This window comes from Scyliorhinus torazame, chromosome 12 (assembly GCF_047496885.1).
Source record: "Scyliorhinus torazame isolate Kashiwa2021f chromosome 12, sScyTor2.1, whole genome shotgun sequence".
NCBI classification, from domain to species: domain Eukaryota; kingdom Metazoa; phylum Chordata; class Chondrichthyes; order Carcharhiniformes; family Scyliorhinidae; genus Scyliorhinus; species Scyliorhinus torazame.
The window spans coordinates 5868671-5883403 of NC_092718.1; the positions used below are offsets into that span (position 1 = coordinate 5868671).

General features: G+C 44.5%; 1 protein-coding gene across 5 annotated transcripts in view; it reads right to left on the bottom strand.

Annotated features, from left to right (window-relative positions):
• The window catches only part of dennd4a (DENN/MADD domain containing 4A), a 241784-nt gene extending 227507 nt beyond the window's left edge, over positions 1-14277 (bottom strand). For all 5 annotated transcript variants that reach the window (XM_072470324.1, XM_072470323.1, XM_072470320.1 and 2 more), the window contains exon 1: positions 14116-14277. The gene's annotated coding sequence lies outside the window, so the exon portion shown is untranslated. The remainder of the gene's footprint in view (positions 1-14115) is intronic.
• Positions 14278-14733: the final 456 nt, after the last annotated feature.

The following is a 14733-nucleotide window of genomic DNA, read 5'->3' on the forward strand; positions in this document are numbered from 1 at the left end:
TAATACAACTGTGGCCTAACTAATATCATGTACAAATTCAGCATCTCTTCCTAGCACCAGTAAAATCCCAAGATAGCATTTGTCTTTTTCTCAAAAAATGTTTCTGCTCATCAAGTTGAAGGACCTTAGTATTAGAGAATTAAGCACTTCCGATTTTGCATCCAGTCTTAGCATCAAGCAGTCTTCAATCAAGTATTGCCCTGCCAGATGTACAGTAAAGCTTCCTCTACTCCGCCCCAAAATATCTGATTACCAACTTCAGAACAATGTCTCCTGCTGCACCATTCCTCTGCTATTCTGCAGATTTTCCAAAGGAAACTTCATGGCATGGCTGAATAAGAAACTAGTTTGCTATGTGAACCCAACAGCCACATGAGACTGGATTAAGACTGTCTAAATTCATTTAATTAGACACTTACAGCCAGCAGGCAAGAGACATTGATAATATAAATCTAGGCAGGATTAAGACCACATCTTTGTGATTATGCACTTTCAGAGACTTCATTAGTGAACAAAAAGGGATTTATTTTGTGATCTTCTGCAGCTAACTCTAAAATAACACTGCTCAGAAGAGGTCCTCCCTGGGGTGCTTCCCCACTTGGAATCCCGGTTGGTCACCCAGGCCAGGTGACCCTTACTCTGTTGGTTTGCCCTTCGAGGGACAAACACCAGTCTTGTAACCCAGTGGGTAGCATCACTATCGCCAAGCCGGAAATGTTGAAGTTGAGTGCCACCCAGGACTTGATGGCCACGGCAGACACCTTCATGGTGAAGCCAAACAAGTTGATTGCTAACCTGGAAATCCTTCTGATACAACTACCGCAGCCGATAAAAAGGGGAGGGTTTCTTAGTCAGACGGAACCATGTGGTGATTGGAGTGCAACAGCGCCCCCATATTAATAGACTCCACCGAGAAGCTCTTGCCACAGACTGTACTCTGTGAAAAGTGTTCTGTTCACTTTGAGGGACTGCTGGATAGCGCGGTGGGATTTATATCCAGACTTGGTGTCAAACCGCGATTTCTTTTTTTTAACTTTTTAAGTGCTCAATTCAATTCCAATTAAGGGGGCAGTTTAGCGTGGCCAGTCCACCTACCCTCCACATCTTTGGGTTGTGGGGGTGAAACCCACTCAAACACGGGGAGAATGTGCAAACTCCACACGGACAGTGACCCAGAGCCGGCATCGAACCTGGGACCTCGGCGCCGTGAGGCAGCAGTGCTAACCACAATGCCACTGTGCTGCCCTTCAAACCACTATTTCACTCCATTCGTCCAGCTGCATTTTCATGGCCTACTACAAGAGTAAGTCTCAGCTAGGATAAACACCCAATGATAGTAGGATGCCTCTACCCAAGATAATATATTACAGGGTACCTAATATAGTAAAACAGAACTTGCATGTTCTGACATTATTTCCAAAATTAAAGAATAAAATAATTTGCAGAGAGTGGCACTAATATACAGCGCAGAAGCCTTTCTGCTATTTCAGGATTATCAATTTAATAAAGCTATGCACATCGTGCCAGTTGATTATTTATACTCAAACAGCAGAAAAGCAGTTGTACAGCTTGTCTAGCATGTTATTAATTGGTGACTCAAGTGTCCACAATCAAGTCAATGATAGAACGATGTCTTCAAGAAGGAAAAATAGACGATGGTGTTACAAACTTTATTTCCCCACTTGGATAGTTTGTGAATTGTGGGCAATTCCTGCTTCTTTCGTTATCGGCATAATTGAATTTCCTCAGGAGGGAGAGAGGGTGCAGCAAGAAATGAGCATCAGCTTTTTAAAATCCGTGTGATTTAAGTGACATGTCCCTGCACTACCTTTCTCTACACCATGTCTGAGTCAAATTCAACATTGGAATTTCCCCAAATTTATAAGTGAATTCAATATTCTTCAACATCTGCTCAGCGTCTAATGATTTCCGGAGGATTCCAATGCACTAAAATTGAAAGGACATCAAGGCAAGATAAATCAAGATGACGATAACAGTTGGCCCACATCCAGAACAAAGTGACCCAGCAGTTAATGTCCCACAATAAGTTTCCAATGGTTCTGCACATGTTTGGCATTTTATCATATACGCTCCCATTTTAATGGCAGCCTCAAGAAGGAATGTTGTAGACAAATGGCATGCACCACAACCACCTGACCCTCTAATCGCAAGAAGACCATGTCAAGGTAGAGTGGATCAAAAACAAGGACTTTTCCTTTTTGTACAGGATCGGGACTGGATTGGGGGGTCATACTTAAATTCAAATGTATAAAAACTATTCTCATGCATCTTCAACAAAGAATATGAGAATCTGCAAAAAGTACAATAAAACCAGATTGATAATGGCGGAGAGACACTCAAAGGTTTAAAAATCAGACAAGTCCTTAACTGGGTTACAATAGCATAAATGTTACCTTACTGGGCAAGTAATCCTGACCTCGATCTATAATTAAAAGGCTGGTATCAGTAAAAGTAACCATAAATCTATCAAATTGTTGTAAAAACCCAACTAGTTCATTACTGTGTCATGTGAATGTCCCTTTTGAGAAAGGTTTAGTCTCTTATGATGTGACTTGTAGCACACTGGGCTGTGGCTGTGATGGGGTTTCAGTCTCAGTTTGACTGCTTTGGACGGCAGAAGGAGAAAGAAGCTTTTCTCTGTTTTCATTTTAAAAGCTGTTCCAGTAAAAAGCCAAATGGTTGTGGCTAACTGCCTTGGTAACTTTAAAGATACAGTTGCTTTCTGGAAGGAATTTGGTTGGACCTGGATCAGAATTTCAGTAAAAGGACCAGCTCCATTCAAGTGAGAATACAGTGTCCTGGGCCACGCCCTTGAAAAGGGGTTTTGGTTTAATTGGATTTTGTTATTGAATTGGAACAGCTAAGGGGGAATTCATTAAGTGTTATACATAGATTACTGTAGCTGTGACTTTATGTTTGTAATTGATAAAGAATTCTTGCTGTGTTTATATATATGTGTATATATATATATATGTTAACTACATTCTTAGAATAAACCTTCTTTGATTAAAGTGTCCAGTAAGTCTTATGAATCACACCTGCAGTGAAAGCTTTTGTGCTCATCCTAGCCAAATTCAATATAAAGGTTGTAGGTCAGTGAACTTCTTAATACACTTTGGAGTTTCTAAGCCCTGGCCCATAACAACTGTCCTTCAGGAAAGGAAATCAGTCAACCTTGCCAAGTGACTGGAGTTTCATACAAACAGGTTGACACTCAAATACCCTCAGTCACAAGCCAGTATGGTTTTTTTTAATTCGTTGACGGGACGTGGGGGTCGCAGGCTGTGCCAGCATTTATTTATTGTCCATCCCTAATTTCCCTCGAGGGGACAGTTAAGAGTCAACCACATTGTTGTGAGTCTGGAGTCACATGTAGACCAGACCGGGTAAGGACGGCAGATTTCCTTCCCTAAGGGACATTTGTGAACCAGATGGGTTTTTATGACAATCGACAATGGATTCATGGTCATCATTAGACTTTTAATTCCAGATTTTTACCGAATTCAAACTTCACCATCTGCAATGGTGGGATTCGAACTTGGGTCCCCAGAGTATTACTCTGGGTCTCTGGATGACTAGTTCAGTGACAATACCACTACGCCACCAAGACACCATTTCCCCATGGTTGCATTTGATGAGGCAATCCTGCCACTTTATATATCATTGGTACAACTGCCCTTAGGAACACTGTGTATAGTTCTGTTCACTGCTGTACAGAGAGGATATTGCAGCGTTTTAAAGAAAAGAGTTACCAGATTTGAGTGCGTGGAGGGATTGCATAATGATGATTGATTTTGTAAACTTAAATTTTCATTGGAACAAAGATTGAGATTATCCGATTGCTGTTTTTAGTATTTTAAACAGACTGGATAATGTGGATGATGACCAGCTGTTTCACCTTGTCCAGAACAAGTAGACCCAGGGGTCAGGATCTGTGCTCTAAGAGGGGGATAACATTGAAACAAAACTGGAGTGAGCGATTGACCAATCTGTGGAATAGGCTTCCAAGGGAGATAGTGAAAGCAGATAGTATTGACTCATTTAAAAACAAATTAGATAGATTTCTTTCGGAAAATAACATTTTAAGTTCAGTACATGAGCAATTTGAGACATGGGATGTGTGGTGACGGAGCGTGCTCGTGAGGAACAGATAACTTTGGACATATTGTTCATAAAGCTCCCCATCACTGGGGCCTTTTCCTAACCTCTGTCTGCTGTAAACTCATCGATAGACATTGATCACGATGATTAGTCAATAACTCCATTATCGCTGGATCATGTGGCTACAGTGCTGGTAGAGGTGAACAAAGTGACCGTGCTCTTTTATCATTGACATTTTCTCTATTAGTAAAGAATGTGCCATTTAGAAAGTCCGGTAATTATAGATCCACAGAGAATCTGAAAATGGTATACTCCCTACAATCCTCGTGGAAACAAGAATAAATTAGTTAAATTTATCTCAATCTCTCTCCATTGAATAAGTCTTTCATCCCAGGAATCAAGCCAGTGAATCTTTGTTGCAACTCTCCCAAGGCAAGCAGATCTTTCCAAAGGTATGGAGACCAAAACTGCACACAGTACACTGGTAAACAAAACCCCTGTACGATTGCAGCAAGACTACCCAACTCATCCTCCAATCCCCTGGCAATGAACTCCAATATACAATGTGCCTTTCTAATTGCATGTTGTACTTGCATATTAACTTTGTTTTTCATGTCCAAGCTCACCAGCAAAGGAGAACAAAGGGATTGATTAAGAAGGGGAAAATAGAGTAAGAGGGTGAGCTTACGGAGAATATAAAAGCTGACAGTAAAAGCTTCTATAGGTACATGAATAGAAAAAGATTGGTGAAGACATTTGTCGGTTCCTTAGACAGAAACAGGGGAATTTATAATGACCGACTAAATGCAAACTTTGGTTTTCTTCACAATGGAGAACACAATTAACATACCAGAAATGTTGGGGAACACAGCAGGAAGGACATTGCCGACGGTGGGGGAGTCCAGAACCATGGGTCACAATCAAAGGCTAAAGGGTAAACCATTTAGGACTGAGATGAGGCTAAATGTTTTCACCCAGAGAACAGTTAGCCTGTGGAATTGACTAGCACAGGAAGGATTTGAGGCTAAAAAAATTATATGTTTTCAAGAAGGAGTTATAGGTCTTGGTAGGGCAGCACGGTGGCGTAGTGCTTAGCACTGTTGCCTCACGGCGCCAAGGTCCCAGGTTCAATCCAACTCTGGGTCACTGTCCGTGTGGAGTTTGCACATTCTCCCCGTGTTTGTGTGGATTTCGCCCCCACAACCCAAAGATGTGCAGGCTAGATGGATTGACCACGCTAAATTGCCCCTTAATTGGAAAAAAATAATTGGGTACTCTAAAAAATGTTTTTAAAAAGACAATGATTGCTGCTCTTTGCCCCTGGACTCCTGCTTGTCAAAGGGCATGAACATTGAAGATAAACAGCTCAGGTCACTGGCCTCAATATACAAAACATGCCTTCCTAAAATTAAGTTCTGTTGTGTCCAAAATGACACATCAATGCTGCATGAAAAACTGCTTTTATACTAACTGCCAGTAGACTGAGAATGGGAACCGCAGAATCAATACCAACCTGGCAATCACTGATTCACTTTAATTTATTTCTGAACAGCAGACGAGATTCCTACCTGTGTGTATTTTGCAGAGTTGGTTTTAAGAGTAGGAAATTCACATTTCCAAAGCATTTCAAAGTCAACTTGAAGGGAAATTGAACTTGAGGTCTATGGGGAAAGAGCAGGGGAGTGGATTACTTGGACACATGTACTAAAGGCATCATGGGCTGAATGACCATCTTCTGTTCTACATTATTCAGTGATTCTAAACCTCTGTGCTTTCATAAAGTTTCCAAAAGATCTCAGAGATTTCTTCTAACTGTTTGACTTTGCACTGAAGTTGTGCTGGATGCACTGACAAATCCAAATAGCAGAAGACTGCGTCCACTTGAGTTCAAATGATTGCCATCTTGAGACTAACAGGGTAAGGGCAACCTTTTAATAGTGAGGTTTTCACACTGGCAGCACTGCTTCTTCAATATTGCTGAAGAGAGACATGTTGCTGAAGCTTTTCATCTTGCACTTATCAGCACAAACATGAGAAAAGCCATCCATGAAAATGCCTTGGTCAATCAGAGACAACTTTCCAACCAATCAGCACTTTTCCCTTGCAGTATAAATTGTTGCAACCATTTGAAATTTGGTATTCTTGCCTTTGTCCTGATGAGTGCAAAATAAAAAGTTTCGGCAAAATGTCGCACTTTTCAGCAACATCCAGGTTCTGCACTGCTGTTTCGGCAGACTGCGCACAGCCCCAAAACTAGTGGTTTTGGGACCATTGGGATCACCACATAATTACAATCTGTAATTTAAAAACAGTTGTACAATCACTGTTCATTTAATCGTGTTCAGGCTGTTGTGGAAACTACTCCAAAAGAGGAACAAGGAGATTTCCACAGCTCTTGGAGGTTCAGCTAGTATTGCAGAAGTATTTCTTAAAAGTGATCCAGCTATGTAAACACACACAAACGTGGGTAAATCAGCATGACTGTCACCTACAGACCAGCACTGGCAAAAGACAAGTTCTAGACCTGTTCTCACATCATCATTGAAGCACTTGAGCTGGGGCGTGTCTCTCGCTAGCACTCAGGAGCAGGAATCCTGGCTGGTCCCACTTTCCTCATCTGGGAGTCCAACAGAGACAGCAAGTTTGCCCAGTGAGCGTAGGAGGCATATAGGCCAGGAAAGATCCAGATTTAATCCTTTAATAATTGACACGTTAGTTGATCTCCTACTGTGCAAGAAATGAGGGAGACCAAATCACAGTAACTTCATTGCAGTGTTAATGTAAGCCTATTTGTGATACTGATAAAGATTATTATTCCCCTGGATAAAAGCAATTTACTGCAGCTGCTGGAAGCTGAAATCAAAGGGGAAAATCTCAGCAGATCTGGCAGCATCTGTAGGGAGAGAAAAGAGCTAACGTTTCGAGTCCAGATGACCCTTCGTTAACTCTTTTCTCTCCCTACAGATGCTGCCAGACCTGCTGAGATTTTCCAGCATTTTCTCTTTTGATTGTTATTCCCCTCGCAGAGAATCAATGCAATCTTGAGAAAGTGGCACAAGCATCAGAGGGAAAATTGGTATAAGCTAAAGTCCATTTAAACAAATATTGTGTCATAGGAACCTGCAATAATTCCTTTTGAAAAGTCTCCATTTGAAGCAAATGACAGCCCTTTCTTTCTTTCTGTGTTAATTCATTCCATTCCTTGTACTGTGAGATGTAGGTGCTGAGTGAAACCAGATTTACAACTGAAATTTATGAAATGGGTGATTATGGTTTGATATTTTTTCCACATCCGTTTGTAAACCTGGATTGTCTGACATCTTGGGCGCGATTCTCCGCTCCCGCGCCGGTTGGGAGAATCGCCTGGGTCACCAAATTTTCCCGCGACGTCAATCCGACGCCCTCCCGCGATTCTCCCAAGCGGCGAGAACGGCCCCGTCGAGATCTGCGCTGCGCAGGCCGGAGAATCGCCCAAGACACCCAAAATGGCGATTCTCCGGCACCCCTGCTAGTCTCAGGCCCAGATGGGCCGAGCGGCCAGCCCAAAACGGCGGGTTCCCCCCGCCGCCGCCCACGCCTGGTCACTGCCGGCGGGAACAGTGCGGGAACACTGGGGGGGCGGCCTGCAAGGGGGGGGGGGGATCCTCCACCGGGGGTCCTCAAATGGGGTGTGGCCCGCGATCGGTGCCCACCGATCGTCGGGCCGTCCTCTCTGAAGGAGGACCTCCTTTCTTCCGCAGCCCCGCAAGATCCGTCCGCCATCTTCTTGCGGGGCGGACTCGGAGAGGACGGCAACCACTCATGCGCGGGTGACGCCAGTTATGCGGCGCCAGCCGCGTCATGTATGCGGCGCCGCCTTTACGCGGCGCCAAGGCCTGGGATTCTCCGCTCCCGCGCCGCTCCTAGCCCGTTATCAGGCCCTGAATCGGTCGGGATAGGGGTCGTTTCGCGCCGTCGTGAACCTCGACGGTGTTCACGACGGCGCAAACACTCTGCCTCCATTTTGGAGAATCCCACCCATTGTGTTAATATTCAGAGGTGAGTCAAATCACAAGCTGTCAACCAATCAAATCTGATAGTTCATTAATTGTAGACTTTGAAGTTAAAAGTGAAATCAAAGTGCGAAAAATTCTTAAACTTGCACTGCAGCATAGTGCGATGTCAACATCGGCAACAGCAATATGACTGTACCCAAGAGTTTTCCTAAACTCTGTATTAACACCCCCTTTCAGCTGACACACCATAACAATGGTAAGAAGCTAAATAACTTGCCAATCTCAACTGCTCTGTTAGGAAACTGTTGGATCCAAAAATAAAACAAATCTCAGTCTTTTAATCTGAATCCATTTTAAGCTTTCAGTTAAAATACCCTGAACATTTCTCTCAAATTCCACTTCCAACCCATGGATTTTGGCTGGCCAATCATCACTTAGAAAACACACACACAATTCCTAACCCATTTCTTGCCTGTTAATAAAACATTTCTTTTTGTACATCATACAACTTACCGCTGTGTAATAGTGTGAAATTACACTCTCTCTCATCCATTCACAATTTACTTATAAAAAAACAGTTTGCATTGCATGAAGTTACAAGCATAAGAGGGTTTTCCCGGTGACATTTGCACAGGCAATATCGAAAACATGATGATAGATCTATGGAGCCAATGGTAAACCTCAATGAGTATATCATAAATCCCCCATTTATAAATACATCCTGGATTTACTACTGACACCCGACAATCATTTTAACATGGAATTCATCTTATGCCATTGGGTATGAGGATATAGAAACGTTTGAAGGCAGCGGAATAATCTGCTGTAAAGTGAAGCCGCCACAAATCAATGTACATTTGTTTAATCCTTCCATTGCTGAACAACAGTCTCCAATTCTTTTTACAAGCCTGTAGTTTGAGTTTTGGTTTGGTTTGGTTTCATTCCTCAAATAAACTGCTTGGTTTATGGAACATCAAACATGAACTCTAAATTTATAAAAACACAACTAAATCCTACACAGTTCAATCAGAGGACATGTTTTACTCCCTCTCACACATCTACAAACACCTGCCCCAAAAGAATCTTTAAAAGCTGGGTCGGGTTGGAATTAGGAGCAAGATGACATTTAAACGGAACACTTTGCCCCAGGGATTAAAACTGGGCTGTAAACTTACTCAGCAAATATCTCACTGGTTATTGTCCGTTTTCACCTTGTGAAAAGTGAAGACCCTTTAAATAATAAATACTGTCATTCATTATTCAGCCATCCATGGTTTCAAATAACCTTCCAGAAATTTTCAAATAAAATTGAGCAGATGCCTCCAGAGTTTTAAATAAGATTTGAAATGTTTGAGCCGTGGCTGACCCCAAACAGGCACAATCAGGCTGGATAATTGTAGATCATCGATTATATACACTGACGCATCTGCAAATATATATTAGCCCCAAAGCAATGTATTATAACATTATCCCAGAGTCAGAGTATTATTTATTGTATTAGCCCAGGATCTGGGTGTTATTATCCCAGGATCAGGGAGTTATTAGCCCAGGATCAGGGTGTTATTGTCCCAGGATCAGGGTGTTATTGTCCCAGGATCTGGGTGTTATTATCCCAGGATCTGGGTGTTATTATCCCAGGATCAGGGTATTATTGGCCCAGGATCTGGGTGTTATTATCCCAGGGAGAGGGTGTTATTGTCCCTGGATCAGGGTGTTATTATCCCAGGATCTGGTGTTATTATCCCAGGATCTGGGTGTTATTATCCCAGGGAGAAGGTGTTATTATCCCAGGATCAGGGTGTTATTATCCCAGGATCAGGGTGTTATTATCCCAGGATCTGGGTGTTATTATCCCAGGATCAGGGTGTTATTATCCCAGGGAGAAGGTGTTATTATCCCAGGATCAGGGTGTTATTATCCCAGGGAGAAGGTGTTATTATCCCAGGATCAGGGTGTTATTATCCCAGGATCTGGGTGTTATTATCCCAGGATCAGGGTGTTATTATCCCAGGGAGAGGGTGTTATTATCCCAGGATCAGGGTGTTATTATCCCAATATCAGGGTGTTATTATCCCAATATCAGGGTGTTATTATCCCAGGGAGAGAGTGCTATTATCCCAGGATCTGGGTGTTATTATCCCAGGATCAGGGTGTTATTATCCCAGGATCTGGGTGTTATTATCCCAGGATCAGGGTGTTATTATCCCAGGGAGAGGGTGTTATTATCCCAGGATCAGGGTGTTATTATCCCAGGATCTGGGTGTTATTATCCCAGGATCAGGGTGTAATTATCCCAGGGAGAGGGTGTTATTATCCCTGGATCTGGGTGTTATTATCCCTGGATCTGGGTGTTATTATCCCAGGATCTGGGTGTTATTATCCCAGGATCAGGGTGTTATTATTCCAGGGAGAGGGTGTTATTATCCCAGCATCTGGGTGTTATTATCCCAGGATCTGGGTGTTATTATCCCAGGATCAGGGTGTTATTATCCCAGGATCTGGGTGTTATTATCCCAGGATCAGGGTGTTATTATCCCAGGATCAGGGTGTTATTATCCCAGGATCTGGGTGTTATTATCCCAGGGAGAGGGTGTTATTATCCCAGGATCTGGGTGTTATTATCCCAGGATCTGGGTGTTATTATCCCAGGGAGAGGGTGTTATTATCCCAGGATCTGGGTGTTATTATCCCAGGATCAGGGTGTTATTATCCCAGGATCTGGGTGTTATTATCCCAGGATCAGGGTGTTATTATCCCAGGGAGGGGGTGTTATTATCCCAGGATCTGGGTGTTATTATCCCAGGATCAGGGTGTTATTATGCCAGGGAGAGGGTGTTATTATCCCAGGATCTGGGTGTTATTATCCCAGGATCAGGGTGTTATTATCCCAGGATCTGGGTGTTATTATCCCAGGATCTGGGTGTTATTATCCCAGGGAGAGGGTGTTATTATCCCAGGATCTGGGTGTTATTATCCCAGGATCTGGGTGTTATTATCCCAGGGAGAGGGTGTTATTATCCCAGCATCTGGGTGTTATTATCCCAGGATCTGGGTGTTATTATCCCAGGATCTGGGTGTTATTATCCCAGGATCTGGGTGTTCTTATCCCAGGGAGAGGGTGTTATTATCCCAGGATCTGGGTGTTATTATCCCAGGATCAGGGTGTTATTATCCCAGGGAGAGGGCGTTATTATCCCAGGATCAGGGTGTTATTATCCCAGGATCTGGGTGTTATTATCCCAGGATCAGGGTGTTATTATCCCAGGATCTGGGTGTTATTATCCCAGGATCAGGGTGTTATTATCCCAGGATCAGGGTGTTATTATCCCAGGATCTGGGTGTTATTATCCCAGGGAGAGGGTGTTATTATCCCAGGATCAGGGTGTTATTATCCCAGGATCTGGGTGTTATTATCCCAGGATCTGGGTGTTATTATCCCAGGATCAGGGTGTTATTATCCCAGGGAGAGGGTGTTATTATCCCAGGATCTGGGTGTTATTATCCCAGGATCAGGGTGTTATTATCCCAGGATCTGGGTGTTATTATCCCAGGATCAGGGTGTTATTATCCCAGGGAGAGGGTGTTATTATCCCAGGATCTGGGTGTTATTATCCCAGGATCAGGGTGTTATTATGCCAGGGAGAGGGTGTTATTATCCCAGGATCTGGGTGTTATTATCCCAGGATCAGGGTGTTATTATCCCAGGATCAGGGTGTTATTATCCCAGGATCTGGGTGTTATTATCCCAGGATCTGGGTGTTATTATCCCAGGATCTGGGTGTTATTATCCCAGGGAGAGGGTGTTATTATCCCAGGATCTGGGTGTTATTATCCCAGGATCTGGGTGTTATTATCCCAGGATCTGGGTGTTCTTATCCCAGGGAGAGGGTGTTATTATCCCAGCATCTGGGTGTTATTATCCCAGCATCAGGGTGTTATTATCCCAGGATCTGGGTGTTATTATCCCAGGATCAGGGTGTAATTATCCCAGGGAGAGGGTGTTATTATCCCTGGATCTGGGTGTTATTATCCCTGGATCTGGGTGTTATTATCCCAGGATCTGGGTGTTATTATCCCAGGATCAGGGTGTTATTATTCCAGGGAGAGGGTGTTATTATCCCAGCATCTGGGTGTTATTATCCCAGGATCTGGGTGTTATTATCCCAGGATCAGGGTGTTATTATCCCAGGATCTGGGTGTTATTATCCCAGGATCAGGGTGTTATTATCCCAGGATCAGGGTGTTATTATCCCAGGATCTGGGTGTTATTATCCCAGGGAGAGGGTGTTATTATCCCAGGATCTGGGTGTTATTATCCCAGGATCTGGGTGTTATTATCCCAGGGAGAGGGTGTTATTATCCCAGGATCTGGGTGTTATTATCCCAGGATCAGGGTGTTATTATCCCAGGATCTGGGTGTTATTATCCCAGGATCAGGGTGTTATTATCCCAGGGAGGGGGTGTTATTATCCCAGGATCTGGGTGTTATTATCCCAGGATCAGGGTGTTATTATGCCAGGGAGAGGGTGTTATTATCCCAGGATCTGGGTGTTATTATCCCAGGATCAGGGTGTTATTATCCCAGGATCTGGGTGTTATTATCCCAGGATCTGGGTGTTATTATCCCAGGGAGAGGGTGTTATTATCCCAGGATCTGGGTGTTATTATCCCAGGATCTGGGTGTTATTATCCCAGGGAGAGGGTGTTATTATCCCAGCATCTGGGTGTTATTATCCCAGGATCTGGGTGTTATTATCCCAGGATCTGGGTGTTATTATCCCAGGATCTGGGTGTTCTTATCCCAGGGAGAGGGTGTTATTATCCCAGGATCTGGGTGTTATTATCCCAGGATCAGGGTGTTATTATCCCAGGGAGAGGGCGTTATTATCCCAGGATCAGGGTGTTATTATCCCAGGATCTGGGTGTTATTATCCCAGGATCAGGGTGTTATTATCCCAGGATCTGGGTGTTATTATCCCAGGATCAGGGTGTTATTATCCCAGGATCAGGGTGTTATTATCCCAGGATCTGGGTGTTATTATCCCAGGGAGAGGGTGTTATTATCCCAGGATCAGGGTGTTATTATCCCAGGATCTGGGTGTTATTATCCCAGGATCTGGGTGTTATTATCCCAGGATCAGGGTGTTATTATCCCAGGGAGAGGGTGTTATTATCCCAGGATCTGGGTGTTATTATCCCAGGATCAGGGTGTTATTATCCCAGGATCTGGGTGTTATTATCCCAGGATCAGGGTGTTATTATCCCAGGGAGAGGGTGTTATTATCCCAGGATCTGGGTGTTATTATCCCAGGATCAGGGTGTTATTATGCCAGGGAGAGGGTGTTATTATCCCAGGATCTGGGTGTTATTATCCCAGGATCAGGGTGTTATTATCCCAGGATCAGGGTGTTATTATCCCAGGATCTGGGTGTTATTATCCCAGGATCTGGGTGTTATTATCCCAGGATCTGGGTGTTATTATCCCAGGGAGAGGGTGTTATTATCCCAGGATCTGGGTGTTATTATCCCAGGATCTGGGTGTTATTATCCCAGGATCTGGGTGTTCTTATCCCAGGGAGAGGGTGTTATTATCCCAGCATCTGGGTGTTATTATCCCAGCATCTGGGTGTTATTATCCCAGGGAGAGGGTGTTATTATCCCAGGATCTGGGTGTTCTTATCCCAGGGAGAGGGTGTTATTATCCCAGGGAGAGGGTGTTATTATCCCAGGGAGAGGGTGTTATTATCCCAGGATCTGGGTGTTATTATCCCAGGGAGAGGGTGTTATTATCCCAGGATCTGGGTGTTATTATCCCAGGGAGAGGGCACTGGGGGGTCACCTATTTAAATGTCGCTCCTGTCTCAATGAGCAAGCAGCCGGCACCGCGCCTGCGCACTGACCTCGGCCTGCAGCACTGCGCCTGCGCACTGGCCCCTGCCGGCAGCCGCTGGCTGCAGCGGCCGATCTGTCTGTGGAAGCGGCTCCGTGCACAACTCACCTCTGCCGGGGCTCCCGCCGAGACTCCTCCCGTGGCGTCTCCCCGCTTCCCTCCTCCTCACTTAGATCAATCAAACAAAGCGGACAACGCGGTGTTGTTCATTGACGGTGAGTGGCGGCCGCTGACAGCCGCGCAGCCGCCGCGCTCTGCGTTCCGCCCGCCGCCATCTTGGTTGTGAAGGAAACCTGCGCGCGGCCGCGGGAGCGCGCCTGGAACAACCGGAGGCCGCAGGGTCCTAGCGCTCACCCCGTTACACCTGGCACCGACCTGACCAATCCTACAGAATTATCCATCACTCTGCATCACAAATAAAACCTGACAATGCAAGAAATACCTGGCCAATCAGGCAGCACCTGTATAAAAAGAGAGAAAGCGAGTTAAGATTTCAAGTCTATGACCTTTCATCAGTTCTGAAGTGTTAACTCTGTTTCTTTCTCCCCAGGAGATTCTGTCTGCTCTGTCGGGTACTCCTGCATTTTCCCTTTTTAATTTCAGATTTCCAGAATCCGCAGTATTCTGCTTTTCGATTCGAGTCTGAATAAGGATGCAGCACAGCAGCAGAGAAGGGAAGGGTAGCACGTCATCCCCCCCCCCCCCCCCCCAGCACAGCACAGAAAC